Consider the following 23289-nt stretch of genomic DNA (forward strand, 5'->3'; position numbering starts at 1 on the left):
TGAGAAAAGCAGCTCCGCTGAATCCTGGGTATCGTCGCTGGACCCGCTCCACCTGGGGGCCCCACACTGGCCCTCGTTCTGAGGAGCAGGAGTGGGGGAGGGGTCCTCGCTGTTCTCGGGGGTTTTCAAACCCTCGTGCTTGTCTGGTGCAGTCTGCGGTTGTGGGGGCGTAGTGGATTTCTCTTCCACCGGCCCCGGAGCCACAGCAGGACTGATCCTGGCTGGAGGCTGAGACTCTTTGTCCAACAAGGGTTCTTTGTTTGACTTGTTGTTTGCTTTGGCTTTTCGGGCCGGTTTGGCTGAAACAAGCACTGCCTCATCCTTTCTCATTTTGAGTTTATTGGCGTAGGTGTGAGGGCAGTTCTTAAAAACGTGTCCTTCCGAGCCACATAAATTGCACTTTGGCAGCATTGAACAGTCAAAGGCTAAATGTCCCTGTTTGCCACAGGTCTTGCAGCATTTCACAGTGCAGGACGATGCCAGGTGTCCCACAGCACCACAGCGCCGACACACCTTTGGTTGTCCCACATAAAAAACATAGCCATTGCAGGCGCCCAGCTGGATTGTAGAGGGCAGGTGCCTTAAGCCTCCATTGACATTGTCCGGTAGCAAGCGAACCTCGAATTTCCTTGCTCCTGTTTTTATACCGTCAACATCTCTAACCTCAGTTCCATGGTGGACGGTGCAGTACTGCTTAAGCCAGGTGTGAATGTCCTCCGTCTTTGCCAGTTCCGAGAACATAACAACATGCACCGTTTTCCTCTCTCTCTGTGTCAGAGGCTGCAAGTTGATCTTCTCAAGGGCAGGAACTTTCCCTCTTTTTGCCTCAAACACATCCACACATTGTTCAAACGGAGAATAGGTAGCAAAAACAACCTCAAATGCTTTCTGACCTGGGAGAGCGAAGATGAAATCCAAGTGCCGAGGTTCAAAGCCAAGTTCCTTCTGTAACACTTTTCTGCTGAACTGCATACGATCCATGAAGAGGTCATCCAAAAGCTCAAAACGTACAGCATTCTTGCGGGATCCAAAGGTTGCCATCTCAAACTGCAAAACAAACACTGCTTCCACAAAACAAGAAAACAATCCAACTACTCCAACTACAGGCTGATCAAGGTATCTCCCCTGCCAGGTAAGCCGAGAGCCGCAGGCGATGAGCCCGGAGCTGAACGGGCCCCACTGGCTCGTTTGTAAGGCCAGGTGCATTGCCAACCACGACCGGCAGGGCAGAGGCCTTGAAGGCAGCCTGGGCTCCTGCAGCTGTCCAGCCACGCACTCTGGTTTCTCTTCATCTCGTACAAATCTTTTGCCTTTTACTAAAGATTTCCATGGAGAGGAGCATGAATGAGTTCCATACAATTTTTGTGCTTCCCTGCCTTCGGGTGGGGCACAGCTGGGCTGGTCAAAGAGAGAAAACAAAACCACTCACAATCGCTCTTATTACGGCGACTGTGGCCGTCTGCTCTGCGAGTCCTCGGTCTCCGCCTGTCTGATTGGCGCTCTTTTCTTTGGGGGGCGGGAAGTGTCCGGCCGCAAATATGAAGCGTTACAGCAACGACATGCCATGAGACGATTGATAACGATTTCCATAAGATCCCCGCGGTTGCCTGGCAACCGTCAGCTTTGCGCAGTGGCAGTATCGTAGCCTGTGAGGTTTAGCTGAGGCGCGATTATTGCTAGTTGAAAACTTTTCCCAATACCCCGCTTCCGCCGGTTTGCAATACAATCGGCGAAAGCAATTTTTGACAGTCTCGTCAGAGACTGAGCAAGGTGTTTAAAGACAGATTTGGTCATGGTGACATCATGGTAGAAAGAAACGAGCTTGTTACGTCTCAACAGAAACGCTCTTTAGCTCTTTCAGCGTTATGCAGAGAACAGCGTCTGTCGAGATCACTTTTGAGTCAGCGCGAAACGCCGTGTGCTGTCAGTTTGATTTCATATTGCTCGTAGCGGCGCCCGGCTTTTGTCTGTCAAATGTTAGGTTGCGCTTCTTCATGCTGCATTGTCGGCATGAGTGGAGCTTTTTAAACGTCTGTATTTACTGCGCCCCATAAGAAATCGTTTGTCCCCATTCAAAAGAGATTGTGCGATGTCCTGCAGCGTTCGCAAAGCAAACATTTGACAGTTTGAAAAGAGGAATTTATTCTGCTTCCTGTGCGTGCAGTAGTTACAAAGTTGAACGTCTTTACACGATCTGCTGCAGTTTTCAGTGGGCGGGCTTTGTCAGATGGCTTGGAAAAACGCACTGTGTTTCGGCTCGGGAAACATCATGAGCAGTGTCCTGCATGTTTTCTGTGTATAGCTGTCTTTTAACGCATACAGAATTCATTCGAAATCATTGATTTCTCCAATTAACAAGGGGCCCTTTTTGAACCTGCCAGAAGCATTCTTTCAATGTAACAGATTTACTCCGGGGAAAGGCAGCATGATATTGAGAGTAGCTCAAGCTTTCAGCACCCGTATCGGACTGCGTGTATGCAGACACTGCTCAGAATCCCCTGTAAGATTCTCCTTCAATTCCGTTTTGCAGTGCTTTAGCTCTTTCAAAAGGCTTCGCTTTGCTAGTCACAATCCAAGGCTCATGACAGCATTTGAAACCAATCGCCACTGCGTTGGCTGGGAATCGAACGCGGGTCAACTGCTTGGAAGGTAGCTATGCTCACCACTATACCACCAACGCACGCCCACAGGCGCCCTGCAGGACACCACCAGAGAATGCTCACAATTTCGGAAGCTGTCTCCGGGACGTGCTGATTCCACACATCCTGAATAAATCATGATATTGTTAGTTGCTGTAGCTAGACGTTCAAATGAGTTTCATGGCCAGATGGACTGTTTCCTCCAGCGGTATAGTATTGCAGTGAGACAGCACGATGCCTGCAAGACTATGTCACGCTAAACGCCACAGATTGTGTTTGTGTTGGACAGTTGGACCCTACAGTAAGACCCTCGTCGACAACCTGAATAGCTTATTCAGAAGCAGTGCTGGACCGGGAACGAACCAGCTTCTTCCCAGGCACAAGAGTGACTTGTGAGGACTCGCGGTCACACTCTGTGCATAGAGACTTTCTATCAGCCAGCCGGACTGCTGGTAGATCCCCTCGGAGCAACGACTGCCCTGCCCGCCGCAGTCAGATTCCTCCGCCCGTCCTACTCCGAGCTGCACCTTGACTGGTTGGCCGGTAGCCAGAGGACGCCGGGACAACACCCATTGGACAACCGCTGGAACAGAGGCTGCAACAGAGCCTGTCAGCTGGTTTGGTGTTCATGCCGGGAAATTCCAAATCCATACACAGTGGATAAGTAAACCCCATGTTCTACATTGCGTCTCGAGAATTTAATTGTACCTCAACACAAGTTGTTATCAATTTAATTCATGAGTAATGTATTTACTTCCGAGTTTAGAGTAACAGTGGGTAATAACACTGATTAGCGATTTGGTAACCGAACGATTTATATTGACATATATTCTCTGTTGTGTATCTCTTTGTGTTTGCATCTCTTCGGGATTATATACCTTGTATATTGATAACCCTCACAGTAAGGTCTGCCACTCGTATCCAGGCAGACTAGTATATGTTTGGTGCACAATTTATATTAATAAATGTATCTAGTGTATTGAACCTCTGTGTGTGCGTTGTTAGTTGTTCTGACGATTGATTTTCTAAAAGCCCCAACAAACAACCTTGTGATTACTGCTACAATTAATAATTGTCTCAGTAAACCCATCAAACCATTACATTTAATGGCGTCCCTGGGTGGGCGAGTTTAGAATGAAATGAGAATCCGCGGCTTCTATACGCGAATACCGGGTGTGCTGATAACTGCGTAAAGAAATCCCCCTGTTTTCTAGCGTTTAGTGTAACGTGTGCTGATTGGAAATCCATCTGCTCGGGTGTCTAGATTCCATACTGTATTTTGGAAAAAGAAAAAAAAAAGTAATACTCTTAAAGTTTCTCTGACGTAATGACAATGGCTGCTAAAATGTCTGAAGTGGAGTCGCTTATAAGTACTATTTCTAGCGACGACAATCCTGGTTACTGGAGTGGTATCGAAAAGTTGAACTTTGATGATATTGAGAAGCTGCAAGTAGATTTAGTAGCTAAGGTAGCGAACCAGCTTAACACAGGAGTGTCTGTGAACGCAGTTCTGGTCCTATCGAGTTTCACCTTAAATCTAGCTAAACAGCTGGAACTGTCTTTGTCCGAGCTGACAAAGTTTCAAAAGCTTCAGGGAACGCTAGAAAGATATAAGGCGGAGCGAGTCGAGTTGTTGGATATAATCAGAGAAAAGAGAGTGAAAAATGAGGAAAGTGAAGACTGACTCAGGGAAGTTTTAGGTAAATTAGATGACTTGTCTGCTAGAGAAACTGCGGCTGAGGTAGCTAGGAGAGACCTGGAAGCGAGCTCGAAAGAAAAAGAAAAAGAAATTGTGAGTTTAAATGAGCTCAGCCAGGAAAGGCAAAAGGAGTCAGATGCTGCCGTACTGGAAGCAAAATAGACTAGATCCCACTTGCATGCCAGCCCACCTAGCAGCCCGGAGCGCTCACCCAGCGCGCCGGGAGGAGGTTTCTCCCGGCCAGGGTCTGTGGTCGGATCGGCATGGGGGAGATCGCTGAGTCCTGCGCGAAACGCAAGGGCGAGTCAATTCAGGCATAGACCCCCTGCTCCTGATCACGGCCGTCTCCCTGCCCGCGGAGAAACCGTAAAAATTAACCTCCACTCCCTGAGGCAGTTAGCCAAAGATGTAGAAAGGTTTGACCCGTCAGTGTCAGGGAATAATGTGGAGACCTACATCGATGAGCTGAGATATACTTTGCAGTTTATGCCCGAAGCGTCCGAACAGGAAAAGGCTATGTAAGTAAGGAAAACTACCAGCCGAGCGGTCCACGAGTGGATGTCTAGACAAGGACCGGAGGTCTGTAATAGCTTTGAGGAGCTGTGTCAGGCAATGATCGGAGAATTTTCGGCTTTTATCGATCCCATAGCTGCCGTGGCTGCTGTGCACCATATTAAGCACGAAAAAGCTGAAGCCCCTCGCGACTATTATCAGAGGCTTAGGCGCACTTATTTTGCAGGGCGGAATGAAGAGGGTTGCGAAGAGAACGTGAATTTCAAAGGTTTATTCATTGCTAATCTGCATCCCTCAGTCAGGAAAATGATTGTGATGCACACTGATGCAAAAGCGATGAAAATGGCTGACATTAGAAGGTTGGCTCAAAAAGCCTGGGGAGCTGAAGTCTCTGCTTCCTCAGAGCGAAAACCTGCTAAAACGGCCGTGTTCGCCACTAAAGCCAGCAGGGTTGACGACTCGCCTCAGCTCGAGGCAGCTGAGGTTCCTGAGCTCGCTAAGCCCCGGCGCAAAATAGGCAGGCAGGACCGCACTAAGCGTCAGAGCCGCCGTGAGCGCTACGGGGAAGGCAAGGGCTCAGGCAGAGCCTATCATAAGACTGGACGAAGGGAGTCGACTGCAGCCCGCCTGGCCAGGCTTGAACAAGCCCTGCCTGAGAGATCAGGACAGGGTAAACCTTCCGCACCGAATGCCGGAAGTGTGAATGAGCTTAGGGGGACCACGCCCCTTCTCACTGGAGGAGGCGGGGATCCGTCCCAAGCCCCTCCCTCAGTCTATCTGATTGGGTGGGAGGGTTCCTGCCTGGAAGAAGGCTGTGACTCTGAGTTGGGCGCTGACCCCGCCCCTGAAGTCAAAGAAAAGGCAGGCTTCCAACAATTCTTAGGGAATCTCAGCCAGAAAGGCAAAGCAAGGCGTATTTATATCAAGGTTTCTCTTGAAAACGTCTTAGATAGAGAAGCACTGATTGACACTGGGGCTGAAATTAGTTTGATGTCAGCCGATCTACTCAGCGAGCTCAAACGAGTAGCGAAAGGAAAAGGCATCAGACTTAAGGTAGAACCGTGTAAAATAGATATTTCCAGCTATACCCAGGATCATGCCAGGATCACACACCGAGTGTGGGTGGCACTTAGGTTCGGGCCAATGAACGTGGTGCATCCTGTTTACATCTCTAGGTTAAAAACAGAGCCACTACTCATTGGCCAAGACCTGCTTGACAGGCTGGAGCCTCTGGTGGACTGCCAGCGTGGAAAATTGTGGGCTCAGGTCAAAAACCCTAAGCCTGTTGCACAGCAAAAAGGGGGATTCAGTGGTTATGCTGTGATCACACAGTGCCCACTGAACACTATAGCTGAGTTGGAGGTTCCTCCTGGTTCCTCTGGACGAGAATAAATGTCTCTTCTTGCTTTCCAAAACTACAGGGAAGTCCTGCCCAGGCCAGCACTCCCACGGTCTCCCAACTACAGGAGCAGTGCTCCGAGCAGCTGCTTGACCCGCCAGGTAAAGCACACCCCCTTTTCATCCCTGAAGAAGAGTGGATCTCCCTGTCCGGTAATGAATGGGAGTCCTTTCTGTGCACCCTGGTACCTCAGGGGGTCCAGGACTACCACCCCATGGTGGTGGGAGGGGGTCCAGGTGGCAGAAGTGCAGGTTGATGATGTAATTCTTAGCCTCAGCTCTGAGAAGTCCATAATCAGTGAAGGTCTGTTCGAGGACCTGTCGCGAAGCTGTCAGGTGACCCTGGTGACGCAGTCACAGGTTCTGTGGTGGGCACCCCCACCTCATAGGTCCATTTGGAGCAAAGGAAGCTGTGTAGCTTCCATCTCCATCGGAAAAAGGAAGTTTGCTCACTACTTCCAGGTAGCACCTCAGCTGACCCATTCGGTCTGCATTGGTGCAGACCTATTGGTTCGACTGGGCGCCCAGCTGGACACAGTAAACAGTGTGCTGTGGAAACGGGTGGACCCAGATGCCCACTCTCTAAGCGGTGACCCCGAGAACATTCGGTCAGGTCAGACGATTCCTCAGGCCTGCCAGGTAGTAAACGAATCGGACCTGATCGTTCCTGCGTCAACAGCAGGGTTTCCGGTACGCCTTGTCCTAAAGAAGGGACAGAGAATGGACGCTGAGATGGTTTTCTTCCAACCATCAGCTCAGTTTATCAGACTGAACCTAGCAGTCTGTTGTACCCCCAGACTGGAACGGAATGGCCGAGCCACCTGCCTGTTGGTGCAGAACATAGCAAAACAAGATGTCAAAATCCCTGCTCGCACTGACATGGGACTGGAATTGACAATAGTTTCTATGATTTCGAACTGGCCATCCCAGTACTGGGGCAGCTCCCTGGTCCCTTGGCTTCATAAAAGCGCCCCTGTAATAAAGAAATTAAATCCAAAATCAAGAGGGCAGTTGCCTACTGAAATACAAGAAGTCATCAATTTTAACCTAGCAACACATTAAAGGCTGCATCTATACAAGTGCGATTCTAGAAATGCTCACCAGATTACGTTTTAAGAAGGAACTGCGCCTCAGGTTCCGCCGAGATCTTAACTCGGATGGCAGGATTCAGAGTCCGGAGTGTGGACTGATGGCGAAGGAGGGTCCACATACTGTGGATCCCTCAGTGATCTTCCGCGTATTCAAACCGCCAGCGTGTGACTCCCCTGTCCCTGTGACCTCATTGCTCTGCTCTTTCCTCTGTGCAGCCGAGCCCGACTCACGGTAAAGTGAAAAAAAAGATGCCCTCAACGTGAGATTTACTCTGGAGCGAGGATAGATGTTACCTTTTTATCATTTAACAGGATGTATGTGATGTGGCGACTACGTTCAATTTTGTATCCTCTTTAAAAGATTAAGGACTGGGGTGAGCGTGATTTACCACCCTTTCAGCTAAGAACCCGACTTGCGCACCGTTTAAGCTGCATAGACTCGGTCGTTTAACTCTTCTCCGTTAGCAGGGTTAAGGTTAAAGAAAAAAAAATAGCTGACTCCTTTTTTTTGCCAGCCGCTAGCGCTGATTAGCAAGGCTTGTATTTCATGTTTTGCAAGTTGCATCCATTTTAAGAAAAACAAGTCGCGTTAAAGACAGGAAATGAATACTTGCATTTAATTAAGTCTAGCCATAGGCGGGGATCTCCTGTTTACTAGACAGGCGCTTTAACCAACTAAGCCACGGCGCCCCAGGAGTGTTGTCCTTTTGCAGCCACTTGGACACACCACTCAGACACATCTGCATTCGGTGTGTGCTCCGCCTGCTCGCTGAGCAAGTTGCCACCTTTACATACAATAGCAACATCGACACCAAGAGAAAGGATGACAAATGGCTTTTATCTGGAACTTTTCATGTCCAAGGAGCTCAATGTGCTTTCTGTGTACAACAGGGCCACTGAACTCCACACTGGCCACTGAACCACAGCAGTGGCTTGCTGGCTTGACATCTCCCAAGGAAAATGTTGAAATCACATGTGGAACAGGAAAATGACCCTCGAGTACGTGGGGAAAAAAAGAAAAAGATCATCTGGAGCGCGCCAACCCATGTCCGGACAGCCCAGTTTCGTCGACAAGGTGGCTGAGTGGTTAAGGTGATGGACTGCTAATCCATTGTGCTCTGCAGGCATGGGTTCGAATCCCATTCTCATCGCTCTCCATGTCTGACATGTGTGCCTGTTCGACATCGGCCCTCCTGTTGTTTGCTCCGGTGCTAGAGCCGTACATTTTCTAGCAGTGGCTGAACATGGTATAGTAGGCCAACGTCGGTATCGAGCAGTGACAGTAACAGTACTTACTGCGCCCCATAAGAAATCGTTTGTCCCTGTTCAAAAGAGATTGTGCGATGTCCTGCGGCGTTCGTAAAGCAAACCTTTGACAGTTTGAAAAGAGGAATTTATTCTGCTTCCTGTGCGTGCAGTAGTTACAAAGTTGAACGTCTTTACACGATCTGCTGCAGTTTTCAGTGGGCGGGCTTTGTCAGATGGCTTGAAAAAACGCACTGTGTTTCGGCTCGGGAAACATCATAAGCAGTGTCCTGCATGTTTTCTGTGTAAAGCTGTCTTTTAACGCATACAGAATTCATTCGAAATCATTGATTTCTCCAATTAACAAGGGTCCCTTTTTGAACCTGCGAGAAGCATTCTTTCAATGTAACAGATTTACTCCGGGGAAAGCCAGCATGACATTAAGAGTAGCTCAAGCTTTCAGCACCCGTATCGGACTGCGTGTATGCAGACACCGCTCAGAATCCCCTGTAAGATTCTCCCTCAATTCCGTTTTTCAGTGCTTTAGCTCTTTCAAAAGGCTTCGCTTTGCTAGTCACAGTCCAAGGCTCATGACAGCATTTGAAAACATTCGCCACTGCGTTGGCCGGGAATCGAACCCGGGTCAACTGCTTGGAAGGCAGCTATGCTCACCACTATACCACCAACGCACACCCACAGGAAGCCTGCAGGACACCACCAGAGAATGCTTTTTTAATTTTTTTTTTATTAAACATAGAATTTACAAATACAAATACAACAAGAGGATCAGAGTCATGTACAAGAGAAAAAAAACGCAGCAGAAAAAAGCATTTAACTACCAGAGGTAATTAAGTAATTATGTGATCAAATTGTATATTTTACACGTATCATATTTTCCTTGCTTTAATATTTCTCAATTATTTATAAACTTTAGTTTCAACATGCATGCGTTTCCTGTAAAAAATAAAACTCAGCACACAGTTTTTCTTTTAACAACATTTCGAGTACCTCTGGCATTCATGAAAAAGACATACACAAAAGCAAATAACTAACTCTAAGACTGTCTAAACTATTGAGTTTTTCAAAGAACCAGAACTATAACAGTCCTTAACACTTAACTACACCATTCCAAACTAACACTAAAGAAACACTAGTATATACTGGTATAACAAATATAACCAAACATAATCATTAACTGAGCAGTCACTGGGAGCAAATCTCCTTCCCGTCCACAAAGGCCCTCGCTCCCACAAAGTAGGCTCTCCTCCCCTCTCTTCTGGCAGCTTCAACCTGGGGCCACAGCTGGTTCCTGGTGCTCCTGTCCGCGGCAGACAGGTCCTCTGCAAACCTCAGTTTGTTCCCATTCAAATACTCATTCCCCCTCGCCGCTCGCCACAGCATGTCCCTCGCCGTCCTCTTGGTGAACTGTATTATAATCGATCTGGGGCGCACTTGCCCAGACATGTTCGCTCTCCCGAGCCTGTGAACAAAGTCAATGGCCGATATTACGTCCTCCTGGTCCGGCAGGGTCCTTTTACAGATACCCTTCACTGTTGCAACAAGGTCCTTATCACGTTCCTCTTTAACTCCAAATAATTTTAAATTCCATCATCGACGGTATCTATCTACATCGTTCACTTTCAATTCAAGTTCTTTAATATGCTTTTCTTGTTTGGTATTTACTTGTTTAAGAACTTTTACTTCACTCTTTAAGTCTTCAACCTCTTTAAACACACAGTCCATGGACTTTTTAAGACTTTCGATTTCGACTGTATTAGATCAAATCATTTCCTTCAGCTCACCCATGCTCTGTGCCATCATGTTGAAGATGTTGGTCTGGAGCTCCTCCAGCGTCAGGTCGCCCCTTCCTCTCTTGGCTGCCGGGGTTTTCACAGGTGTGCTGGGCAGGGACTCCGGCTCTTCCTCTGGCAGCTGAGTCTCACTTGGGCTGCGAACGCTCGCGTACGAGCGCATCTCCAGCACTCTTTCCACGTCCCCTCCAGCTGCTTCACTTTTCCCTTTAGTTGCCATCAATTTTCTTGTAGTGCTATACATATACGATTGAGGTTTCTTAGACTTCTCCTTCGAAGACCCAGCACTCTCTTTTGTTTTCCCAGTGTTACTCATATCGAAATTCTTAAACCTAAAAAAAATCGTTTTTTTTTCTTTCAATTATAACTGAAGTTTAAACAAGTAGTGTTAAGTCCTTATTTTTCTGTAGTCAAAAAAAGCAAAAATTAACATTCAGGTCATGAAAAACTCAAAAAAAATCCTCAACCACTAAACTTTACCTCCCACCTGAGCGCCATCTTGAACGCCCCTACCACCAGAGAATGCTCACGATTTCGGAAGCTGTCTCCGGGACGTGCTGATTCCACACATCCTGAATAAATCATGATATTGTTAGTTGCTGTAGCTAGACGTTCAAATGAGTTTCATGGCCAGATGGACTGTTTCCTCCAGCGGTATAGTATTGCAGTGAGACAGCACGATGCCTGCAAGACTATGTCACGCTAAACGCCACAGATTGTGTTTGTCCGTTCATGTCAGTCATCCTGCAGCCACGGGAAGTGGGACACAAACATGCCGCAATGCTTTCAAGACGTTAGGATTTGTTTGTGCAACATCCGAGAAGAGTACTTGTGGCTTGAATGTGAACTGTACGTGCCCGCCCCCTTTCCTCTGTAGTGCATGAGTTCCTCCCGGCATGCCCTTCGTCATTGTTCTGTCATCTTGTATTTAAAGGGTTGTATTTCTGCTGCTGAAAAGAATCAACGGGTTTCTTTGTTCCCAACGGAGCCCTTGTCTGTCATGAAATTCTTCAAAACCTCAAGCTAGAAGAAGACGACAAATATGAAGCGTTACAGCAACGACATGCCATGAGACGATTGATAACGATTTCCATAGGATCCCCGCGGTTGCCTGGCAACCGTCAGCTTTGCGCAGTGGCAGTATCGTAGCCTGTGAGGTTTAGCCGAGGCGGGATTATTGCTAGTTGAAAACTTTTCCCAATACCCCGCTTCCGCCGGTTTGCAATACAATCGGCGAAAGCAATTTTTGACAGTCTCGTTAGAGACTGAGCAAGGTGTTTAAAGACAGATTTGGTCATGGTGACATCATGGTAGAAAGAAGCGAGCTTGTTCCCAGTGGGCATTGATTCGTCGAATATACGTATATTTACGGTGAAATTACGGCTATACGTATATATACGTCGCCTCGAAGTATAATCAACGTCGAATTGCAACCGTAAAATTGACGACATTAACAAACGCATATATAACGTCGAAAACACATCTAACACAGTGCCTGAGGCTTTTTACTGTATGTATCGTGTGTGCCGCAACTAGGAGTATACGGCACTCTGCACAGTGTACGAAGTAAATTATTTTCGCAGCAATTAATTTACACGTGTATAATAAATATAGTAAATATAATAAATTAATTACTGCGAAAATAATTTACTTCGTACACTGTGCAGAGTGCCGTATACTCCTAGTTGCGGCACACACGATACATACAGTAAAAAGCCTCAGGCACTGTGTAAGATGTTTTTTCGACGTTATATATGCGTTTATTCATGTCGTCGATTTTACGGTTGCAATTCGACGTTGATTATACGTCGAGGCGACGTATATATACGTATAGCCGTAATTTCGCCGTAAATATACGTATATTCGACGAATCAATGCCCACAGCTTGGCATACAAGGGTTTTGCTGAGGGGGTCTTGCCACCTGCCTGAAAAAAAACAGTAAAATGTTTGAGTGCCTATAGAGTTTCTATTTTTATTTTCTTGACAAAAGTCCCCCATCAGTGCGCGGTGCCCGAGGAAAAATCTGTAGGGGGGCGTCTGAAATTCTGAGGGGGGAGTGATATTTCGGTTGAAACGGAGCTGTACGGTGCAGCTACCCAAATGAAATCTCGCAGCTATGCCATTGATTAGTGCTTCATGATAGAAGATAACGACTAGCAATCTGGTATTTGCGATGAAGTTCAGTTTCACATTTTTCGTCACTCTCAAGGTTTGTATTGCCTGGAGCGAAAAGTACCATAAGCGTTCATTTTTGCAGCTACATGGACGTTCTGAATCGTTAAGAAAAAAATGTTGTAAAACCAACAGAAAGCACAGACTGCTATAACTAGTCCTAGTTATATAACGATTTTAAGTATAATGATAAACTACTGCAAGGAATCGGTCCACCTGAGCAAACAGGATCGTAATGTTGACACTCAATAATATGTGCAGTTCCTGGACGGATAGCCCTCCTGCCCATCAAACAGACTGAGTGACTGTTCGTGTCATTTAGTGTTGTCTGACCATTGACAAAGTACAACTATTTTTTTAGGGTGCAAATTAAGTTAGGTAAATCTTTTTGCCCAAAACTGAAGGGGCGACATTCCCCCCTCCCCCTGTGATGCCAGGCCTGTCCCCATCCTATTCCATAATGTCATTATATATAATACCATACAACAGTGACCGATCCTTAATATTTGCATGCGTTAAAATTGCACATCAGCTCATAGCAGCGATGTATTATCAATGTTAAATTTCAACCATAATATCGACAACATTAATAAACGCATACGTTGAGAAAATATCGAACCCATCATATTTTCCGGTTATATACCACAATGCATTGCTAGTATTCGTTGGTCACCATTTTGGACACGTTTTTCAAACGTAGAAGTATATCCGAAAATATCTCAGCAATCCTCTTTTGACGAGTAAGTATGAACAATAATAATACTATCTGAATACATACAGATCTTTCTTAATATTATTTTGATTAAAATAGTATGTGAATAAGCAAAAAAAATGGCACATAAAATAGTGTGAATGGGGAAGATGACACAAAATCGTTTTGCCGTTTCTCTTATTCTTATTCTATGTTGTACTTTCAAACTTTGGGTACTCTTTAATTAGGACAGACTTTATTGCTCAACTGCTATGATGCAAGCCAAATTTTATACATTTATTTCAGCTTTGAGCTTAGTAAACCGTTCATTTTTTAGATTATACTAAAGAAGATATTAATCATTATTTATTTGGGAAGTAATATTATATAATTTTCTCCTAGCTGCGGTGCTGAAGTCCCACCCTACATCAACAGAAAAAGAAATAAAGGAGCATGCAATGTGTTACTTGAAGAATGCATATGCAAGGCAGGGGGCCAAGAGATCTGGACTCTGAAAATAATAGGTTTTTGGTTCTAACTGTTAGGACAATTAGACAGGGTTTGCAAATAGTGGACAAAAATCGTCTTAACTTCCATTGTAATATTTTATATTTTATGTAATATTTTTTTCTTGGAAATATAGAAGTTGTACATTTTAAAATGTATATTTGAATCAAAATGTGGTTTTGAGTTAGTGTGTTAATGTAATTAGTTTTCTGTTTGTCATTACTATACTGTATATTGCCATGTTACCAGAATTTGTAGCTGAAGTTTAAGACTAGTTGTGTTTTTATGATTATTGCCCATATGTTGATTGTTGATTGATTGTATACAATGTATAATTTGAAATACATATGTTTCAGGTGTGAATGTGTATTTTCAGAATACATTTCTAAACCTAATCATTGGCTTGTTTTACTTGTTTCTACACCTATAAAATCTATCTTTGATGTATAATAGACCTCTACCCATATACGTATAATAGACCTCTAATGTTATCCGTATAATAGACCTCTAACCATATACGTATAATAGACCTCTAAAGTTATCCGGAACTCCAACCATATATGTATAATAGTCCTCTAAATTTATCCGTATAATAGAACTCCAACCATTTATGTATAATGAACGTCTAAATATAGACGTATAATTGACGTTTAACTTTAGACGTATATTAGAATTTCATTCTAGACGAATTGTAGACCACATTTAGACGTCTAAGATATGCGTTTAATAGACGTATATTATACGTCTTTTGCCCAATGGGTTACGTCTCAACAGAAACGCTCTTTAGCTCTTTCAGCGTTATGCAGAGAACATCGTCTGTCGAGATCACTTTTGAGTCAGCGCGAAACGCCGTGTGCTGTCAGTTTGATTTCATATTGCTCGTAGCGGCGCCCGGCTTTTGTCTGTCAAACGTTAGGTTGCGCTTCTTCATGCTGCATCGTCGGCATGAGTGGAGCTTTATAAACGTCTGTACTTACTGCGCCCCATAAGAAATCGTTTGTCCCCGTTCAAAAGAGATTGTGCGATGTCCTGCAGCAAACCTTTGACAGTTTGAAAAGAGGAATTTATTCTGCTTCCTGTGCGTGCAGTAGTTACAAAGTTGAACGCCTTTACACGATCTGCTGCAGTTTTCAGTGGGCGGGCTTTGTCAAATGGCTTGGAAAAACGCACTGTGTTTCGGCTCGGGAAACATCATGAGCAGTGTCCTGCATGTTTTCTGTGTATAGCTGTCTTTTAACGCATACAGAATTCATTCGAAATCATTGATTTCTCCAATTAACAAGGGTCCCTTAAAGGATGAGTCAAAGTAACGTCTAATCGGATTAGTTTCCTTAGAGCTGGTTCAGAGTTTGCTCAAGAGTTTACCTTTCACAGATGCGCAAAGAAGAATGTTGGGGGTGCACGCTTCAAGGCGCCTTACAGCTGTAGGGAGTGATTCGAGACGATTCATGGCGTGTGCTCGTTCCCATATATCGTACGACCCGGGATGCAGTGCTAGGATGACGTACAATACCGCTTGGGCACGTAACGGCGTTATATGCAAGTGCAGGACGTGAGGGTTTTCGTTTGTTTGTTTTGTTTTGCTCTGCTTTGCTTTGTTTTGCTTTCCATCGCGTTGGTAAGAGCGTAAATAAAAAGGCGATTCCTGCATCTACCACTAATGTAAGAGCTATTTCAAGTGCGACGTGGTGCGGCTTTTCAAATGCTTGTGGGCATTTCTCTGTTGTTGATTCTTTTTTTGTGTGTAACAAAGTGGCATTTTCATGTCCGGACGGGGAGACTTTATCATTCCGACATGAAGCCACCCTTAAGTCCTCTGAGGCGTGTCTGTCTGCAAGGCTTGTATTTTGGAAATGTTTTTTTGAAACGGAGAACGACTTTGAAATAGGCTTCCGCCGGCGCCTCGCGATCCAGGTAAGATTGTAGCAAGAACGCAGCTGCGGTGGGGCTTGCTGTAGTCGTGGCTGAGTTGTTAAGGCGATGGACTAGAAATCCATTGGGGTCTCCCCGCACAGGTTCCAATCCTGCCGACTACGTTGTCCGCCTTCAGTCGGTGTGTTTCGGCACAAGCAAAGAAGCGCGCCTCTTTGCTGTTCCTGGTGGTTTTAAAACGCCCAATCGCTTGTACCCGCTGCCTTGGAAATAAGTTCTTCAGCGTCCGCAAATGGCATTTTGCAGCTGGAAGCATATGTCGACGCGTTTTGCACAGAGCACCAAAAAAGCGTCTTTTTTGAAGGCCCAGGCACTGAGCATTGGTGGTTCAGTGGTAGAATTCTCGCCTGCCACGCGGGAGGCTCGGGTTCGATTCCCGGCCAATGCAGTGGCTTTTGCAGCGAGCGGCTCCATCACTTGCATCCCCTTGCAACTCGCAACTGAAAACCCACTGAAGCTAAGCAGGTGTGAGCCAGGTCAGTACCTGGATGAGGATGAGCTACAGGGAAAAACAAAGCTTCCAGCTGGAAGCGGTGTTAATGGTGCCGGCGGGGGGGCGCTCACCCTGAGGTCTGTGCGGGTCCCAATGCCCCAGTATAGTGACGGAGATGCTGTGTTGTAAAAGGGCGCTGTCTTTTGGATGAGATGTAAAACCGAGGTCACAGCGCTCTGTGGTCATTCAAAATGACCACCAAAACCTTTGACAAAAGCTCTTGGTAATTGATGGTCTTCAATAATGTTTCTCCTTTAGGTACATTTTAAATCAGCTGAAAAATGCTGTGAAATGGGGGGGCACTTCAGGCCAGTGTAGGATTTGGGTTACAAGAACCATGAAACTGCACGAGAAAGCCCGTACACTGAATTACACGGCTTTCTATTCAAAGGAGGACAAAAGAAATTCCCTGAGTTTGATTTTTTGCAGCACAGAGAGGAGCACTGTCGTGAGGCCGGTTAGCTCAGTTGGTTAGAGCGTGGTGCTAATAACGCCAAGGTCGCGGGTTTGAGCCCTGTACGGGCCAGGTCTAGGTCCAGGTCCCTGTTTGTGAAACAGGCAAATGACTGTCTCAGGGGCCCATTCCTCATTCTCAAGACACATGTATGCACTATGTACACCGTGCATTGAGCAATAGGGACTGAGTACACCACAGGTAAGGTTAGAAGTCATTCTGAGGTGCCACATGTGAGGGATACAGCTAGGCATCCGAAATGTAGGGTTTGAGACCCTTCAGGAGTACTGCATCCTCTGAGACAGACCCTGTTAAACAAATGATCATTTCTTTCGGCATTAGGGACTAAATATACTAAACATATGATGCTAAAATGTTATTTTCACATATATTAATGTAATAAATGATTGCTTATGCTTTATAAACAAATCTAATTCAAATAAAAGCTTAAGTTTTGTATTTATCTTGTACCATAGAACATGATTTTCTTTGTATTTCAAGCCCACAAAGTGTCCAAATGACGCACTACATGATATAAGGAAGATTATCACATGCATATCGGTATTATCTTTCTTATGAAAATGCATTCCTTTCATTACCTTTTACTTTTTAAAATGAACTCAAATTGAGTATAATGTAATAATTTAAGTAGAATAGATTCTAATAATATAATGATCCAGTGTTTTGCACTACTTCACTGCTTCACTGCTCTATGCCATCTGGAAATAAATCCTCAGACTGCTTACTGCCCTGGGCATGTACCAATAAATTAAAGGAGCACATCTGTTTATCACTGCGTTGAAGCAGGAGACACACAGTCTCTGCAAACACATCCTAGATACAGTGTTCCAGCACCTTTGACCTCATCCAGAACGTATCATTTCTTGAAAGGGATTGCTGTCCGAATGCACATCTGAATCCCAAACAGAATCTCTAGTAAAATACGATCATTTGTGAAACAGGCAAATGACTGTCTCAGGGGCCCATTCCTCATTGTCAGACACATGTATGGAATGCTTTCACCGTGCATTGAGCAATAGGGATTAAAAACACCGCAGGTAAGGTTAGATGTCATGTTCTATGATCATTTCTTTCAGCATTAGGGACTAAATATACTAAACGTATGATGCTAAAATGTTATTTTCACATATATTAATGTAATAAATGATTGCTTATGCTTTATAAACAAATCTAATTAAAATAAAAGCTTAAGTTTTGTATTTATCTTGTACCATAGAACATGATTTGCTTTGTATTTCAAGCCCACAAAGTGTCCAAATGTTCTATGATCATTTCTTTCATCATTAGGGACTAAATATACCAAACGTATGATGCTAAAATCCTGAAAAAAGGATGTGCTCCATCTCGTCAGTAGATTGGATTCCAAAACTGATTTGGGTCAATATACATTACCTTTGAAATTAAAGTACAGTCTACTGTAGGGAACCATCAACTTAGAAAGCATTGGCCTTCCCTGGGGGTCAGGTAGGTGCAAAAGATAAACCTTTATCCTATCTTTATCTTAAGATAAGTGGCCAAGCAGTATTTTTCCAAGTTTCACCAAGCACATCATGTTGCCATAGTAGACAAAGTTCTATAAAATGTTAAATAACTTTTAAAAAAAGTATCTTGGTCTTACAGTACTGTACAAGGTGAATTAAACTGTCCCTGGTAATAAAAAGTAATTAGAAGCATCTCAGAAACTTTATCTCTAGAAACATTAGCTGTTTTATATCATGTAATTTAGTGTGATGTTGTCAGAATTCAAGGACATTATCACACACAGAAATTGGTTCAGTTAAATCTAAAAAACACAGCTAAACATGGGTTTAAATGTAACAGAAGTCTCACCTCTTGTCAAAAGATTTAATTCAAGAAGCGATGTAATAAATGATTGCTTATGCTTTATAAAGAAGCTTAAGTTTTGTATTTATCTTGTACCATAGAACATGATTTTCTTTGTATTTGAAGCCCACAAAGTGTCCAAATGATGCACTACATGATATAAGGAAGATTATCACATGCATGTCGGTATTATCTTTCTTATGAAAATGCATTCCTTTCATTACCTTTTACTTTTTAAAATGAACTCAAATTGTGTATAATGTAATAATTTAAGTAGAATAGATTCAGGTAGGAAATATAGAGTCATGATGTTTATGGCTGACATCATTTCACATGGGTGAATTTTAAGCTAAGAAATAAAAACATTTACAATGAAGATACCATTGCTTAATTTTAAATGCCTTTAAAAAATAAATACCTCCTGAGAATAATTTGCCACTCCCAGATCCTTGATAAGGTACTGTTTGAATCCAATCAGGAGAGGAGCATCCAGGGAGTGCTTTCTATAGAGTCCAGCTTGGGCCACTCTCTTCCGGCCTGCTGATACTTTTTAACTACTCAGGGCCTGTAAGGATATAAAACACCGGTTTAAACATTTTATACCTATAAGACAAATTAGAATTTTAGTAAAAAATAGATACATCTGAAAAATAAAAAAGTCTTACTGCTGATAGAGTTCTTCAGAGCTCACATCTTCCCCTTCCTTATCCGCTTCTGTTTCAGTTTCTAGAGCAGCCTCTGGCATCTCTTCCTCCTGGACAGCGGCCTCTTGCTCAGGGCCGCTGGAATGCAGGTAGATTCTTTTCAACATGCTTTTACATAATATGTTGTAACAATGATTTCAAAAAGAAACTACAGAAGCCTTACAGATTAAAAATATCTCACCTTGCCAATGTGTCTTCAGGCTTCCCATGTACAAAAAGGCCCAAGGACTCTAGCAGTCTTACAACCACTATCCTGTTTGCCTCACCAGACACGATCTCTATTCTGTGGTAATCCACGATGACCCCGTTCTTCAGGTGATTCATCATGTCCTCCCTCGCCTGTTGAGAGGCCATCCTGATCTTTTCTGCCGTGGCGTGCTTCATACACGCCCTCTTCAAGTGAGCAGGAAGCTGATCAAGAGTATTCAGGTACATCTTGCACACCAGGGGAATCCGCGCGGGTTTCCTTTGAAAATAAATAATACCATCTGTGTATAGAAACAAGACTGATTTCTTAAATTATCCTTAATTTTCTCTCTCATAGTTTGAGCATAATGATTTTATTGCATTTATATAAAATGCAATAAATAAATAATGGTTTCATAAAAAAGTGAACACTTACTTGGTCTCAGTCACAGACTTTCCAATAGAAGCCATTGTGGAGTTCAGCAACTGCAGGTCCTAGAAGTGGGGAAAGAATTTTAAAAGAGAAATTGAATTACAATACAGAAGGAATGGCTGAGGGTTCACTGAAATATATAAATATACAAATTCCAAAGACTGAGTCCATATAGAAACAACTACCTTTCATTTTCAGTATAAGAAAAAAAAAACATTATCTTCCAAAGCATCATAAAATTGTCCCTTCTTCCAGACTCTACTTCTCTCTTGTAGTAGTATAGCAGACCTTTCCAGGTGAGCAGATCACAGAGTCCGAAATGAGCTTCCTCCATCAAGCAAAGTACCTGAACATGACTCTGTCATCATAAAAGCGCCCCTGTAATAAAGAAATTAAATCCGAAATCAAGAGGGCAGTTGCCTACTGAAATACAAGAAGTCATCAATTTTAACCTAGCAACACATTAAAGGCTGCATCTATACAAGTACGATTCTAGAAATGCTCACCAGATTACGTTTTAAGAAGGAACTGCGCCTCAGGTTCCGCCGAGATCTTAACTCGGATGGCAGGATTCAGAGTCCGGAGTGCGGACTGATGGCGCACGGAGGGTCCATATACTGTGGATCCCTCAGTGATCTTCCGCGTATTCAAACCGCCAGCGTGTGACTCCCCTGTCCCCGTAACCTCATTGCTCTGCTCTCTCCTCTGTGCAGCTGAACCCGACTCACGGTAAAATGGAAAAAAATATGCCCTCGACGTGAGATTTATTCTGGAGCGAGCCAGTGTTGCGCATAGCTGCCTTCAAAGCAGTTAACCCAGGTTCGATTCCCGGCCAACGCAGTTGCGAATGTTTTCAAATGCTGTCATGAGCCTTGGATTGTGACTAGCAAAGCGAAGCCTTTTGAAAGAGCTAAAGCACTGCAAAACGGAATTGAAGGAGAATCTTACAGGGGATTCTGAGCAGTGTCTGCATACATGCAGTCAGATAAAGGTGCTGAAAGCTTGAGCTACTCTCAATGTCATGCTGCCCTTCCCCGGAGTAAATCTGTTACATTGAAAGAATGCTTCTGGCAGGTTCAAAAAGGGACCCTTGTTAATTGGAGAAATCAATGATTTCGAATGAATTCTGTATGCGTTAAAAGACAGCTATACACAGAAAACATGCAGGACACTGCTCATGATGTCTCAGTGCGTTTTTCAAAGCCATCTGACAAAGCCCGCCCACTGAAAACTGCAGCACATCGTGTAAAGACGTTCATCTTTGTAACTACTGCACGCACAGGAAGCAGAATAAATTCCTCTTTTCAAACTGTCAAAGGTTTGCTTTGCGAACGCTGCAGGACATCGCACAATCTCTTTTGAATGGGGACAAACGATTTCTTATGGGGCGCAGTAAGTACAGACGTTTAAAATGCTCCACTCATGTCGACGATGCAGCATGAAGAAGCGCAACCTAACGTTTGACAGACAAAAGTCAGGCGCCGCTATGAGCAATATGAAATCATACTGACAGCACACGGCGTTTCGCGCTGACACAAAAGTAATCTCGACAGACGCTGTTCTCTGCATAAAGCTGAAAGAGCTAAAGAGCGTTTCTGTTGACACGTAACAAGCTCGTTTCTTTCTACCATGATATCACCGTGACCAAATCTGTCTTTAAACACCTTGCTCAGTCTCTGACGAGACTGTCAAAAATTGCTTTCGCCGATTGTATTGCAAACCGGCGGAAGCGGGGTATTGGGAAAAGTTTTCAACTAGCAATAATCGCGCCTCGGCTAAACCTCACAGGCTACGATACTGCCACTGCGCAAAGCTGACGGTTGCCAGGCAACCGCGGGGATCCTATGGAAATCGTTATCGATCGTCTCATGGCATGTCGTTGCTATAACGCTTCATATTTGTCGTCTTCTTCTTCTTCTAGCTTGAGGTTTTGAAGAATTTCATGACAGACAAGGGCTCCGTTGGGAACAAAGGGCGTTGTGAGAAAACCGTTGCTTATTTTCAGCAGCAGAGATACAACCCTTTAAATACAAGATGACAGAACAATGACGAAGGGCATGCCGGGAGGAACTCATGCACTACAGAGGAAAGGGGGCGGGCACGTACAGTTCACATTCAAGCCACAAGTACTCTTCTTGGATGTTGCACAAACAAATCCTAACGTCTTGAAAGCATTGCAGCATGTTTGTGTCCCACTTCCCGTGGCTGCGGGACGACTGACACGAACGGACAAACACAATCTGTGGCGTTTAGCGTGACATAGTCTTGCAGGCATCGTGCTGTCTCACTGCAATATTATACCGCTGGAGGAAACAGTCCATCTGGCCATGAAACTCATTTGAACGTCTAGCTACAGCAACTAACAATATCATGATTTATTCAGGATGTGTGGAATCAGCACGTCCCGGAGACAGCTTCCGAAATCGTGAGCATTCTCTGGTGGTAGGGGCGTTCAAGATGGCGCTCAGGTGGGAGGTAAAGTTTAGTGGTTGGGGAGGTTTTTTGGGGTTTTCATGACCTGAATGTTAATTTTTGCTTTTTTTGACTACAGAAAAATAAGGACTTAACACTAGTTGTTTAAACTTCAGTTATAATTGAAAGAAAAAACGATTTTTTTTTAGGTTTAAAAAGTCCGATATGAGTAACACTGGGAAAAGAAAAGAGAGTGCTGGGTCTTCGAAGGAGAACTCTAAGATACCTCAATCGTATATGTATAGCACTACAAAAAAATCGATGGCAACTAAAGGGAAAAGTGAAGCAGCTGCAGGGGCAGCAACAGGGCGGAGGCGCCGCGCGCCCGGCCGACGTGTTGGACCGGTGCGCTTTACGTGCTGAAATAAACACGCGAAAGCCCCGAAATGTTTCCAGAGTGCTGTGCACTGGAGGTTTTTGTCTGGTGAAGACTTGCCTGGTGCTCCTCCGTGCAGATTGTTTGTCCTCCTCCAGTGCGGGACGAGCCAACACAAGGGAGCGCATTCGCCAACATCCAGGCACGCAATGCGATTTGGAAAGCAGCTCCTTTCCAAAGAGTTGCACACGAACGATCCTTCAGTCCCGCTCGGGGGGCACGGAACCCCCGCCACACATAGCTTCAAGTAGCGAGTCAGGCGCCAGGGCTTTTGCTTACGGCCACACCACCCTGAACACGTCTGATCTTGGAAGCTAAGCAGCGTAAGGCCTGGTTAGTACTTGGATGGGAGACTGCCTGGGAATACCAGGTGCTGTAAGCTTTTGCTCTCCCGGCCAGCAGGGGTCGCCGTTGGTGCCGTAGGCTTTGGGAGGAAAACCTGCAGGATGGAAAGGTGATCTATAGCCTCATCTCTAGAGATGTTTTGTTGCTGTGGCATGTGTGTGACCCATATTCAAAAAAAAAAACCCGTCTGTAAAACGAATATCGAAGCTGCCTCTAAATCTGCAAATGAAGATGAGTCGATAAACCACTCGTTTTTCGTATAACTAGACATTTATTCATTTG

At 44.6% G+C, this 23289-nt stretch overlaps 6 non-coding genes and 1 pseudogene across 6 annotated transcripts; 5 read left to right on the plus strand and 2 right to left on the minus strand.

Moving 5' to 3' along the window:
* The first annotated feature begins 1272 nt into the window (after positions 1–1272).
* On the plus strand, positions 1273–1389 carry LOC138232031 (U5 spliceosomal RNA). The gene has a single exon (XR_011186990.1). It is a non-coding gene; the product is annotated as a U5 spliceosomal RNA (small nuclear RNA).
* A 230-nt stretch (positions 1390–1619) lies between these two features.
* On the plus strand, positions 1620–1761 carry LOC138231975 (U4 spliceosomal RNA). The gene has a single exon (XR_011186933.1). It is a non-coding gene; the product is annotated as a U4 spliceosomal RNA (small nuclear RNA).
* Positions 1762–9202: 7441 nt separating this feature from the next.
* Positions 9203–9274, minus strand: trnag-ucc (transfer RNA glycine (anticodon UCC)). The gene has a single exon. It is a non-coding gene; the product is annotated as a tRNA-Gly (tRNA).
* Positions 9275–11519: 2245 nt separating this feature from the next.
* Positions 11520–11661, plus strand: LOC138231989 (U4 spliceosomal RNA). Its single transcript, XR_011186947.1, has one exon. It is a non-coding gene; the product is annotated as a U4 spliceosomal RNA (small nuclear RNA).
* Positions 11662–16016: 4355 nt separating this feature from the next.
* On the plus strand, positions 16017–16087 carry trnag-gcc (transfer RNA glycine (anticodon GCC)). Its single transcript has one exon. It is a non-coding gene; the product is annotated as a tRNA-Gly (tRNA).
* Positions 16088–21487: 5400 nt separating this feature from the next.
* On the minus strand, positions 21488–21629 carry LOC138231959 (U4 spliceosomal RNA). The gene has a single exon (XR_011186916.1). It is a non-coding gene; the product is annotated as a U4 spliceosomal RNA (small nuclear RNA).
* A 1306-nt stretch (positions 21630–22935) lies between these two features.
* On the plus strand, positions 22936–23044 carry LOC138231857 (5S ribosomal RNA; annotated as a pseudogene).
* The last annotated feature ends 245 nt before the right edge of the window (positions 23045–23289 follow it).

Source organism: Lepisosteus oculatus, unplaced genomic scaffold, assembly GCF_040954835.1.
Source record: "Lepisosteus oculatus isolate fLepOcu1 unplaced genomic scaffold, fLepOcu1.hap2 HAP2_SCAFFOLD_62, whole genome shotgun sequence".
Classification (NCBI taxonomy): Eukaryota; Metazoa; Chordata; class Actinopteri; order Semionotiformes; family Lepisosteidae; genus Lepisosteus; species Lepisosteus oculatus.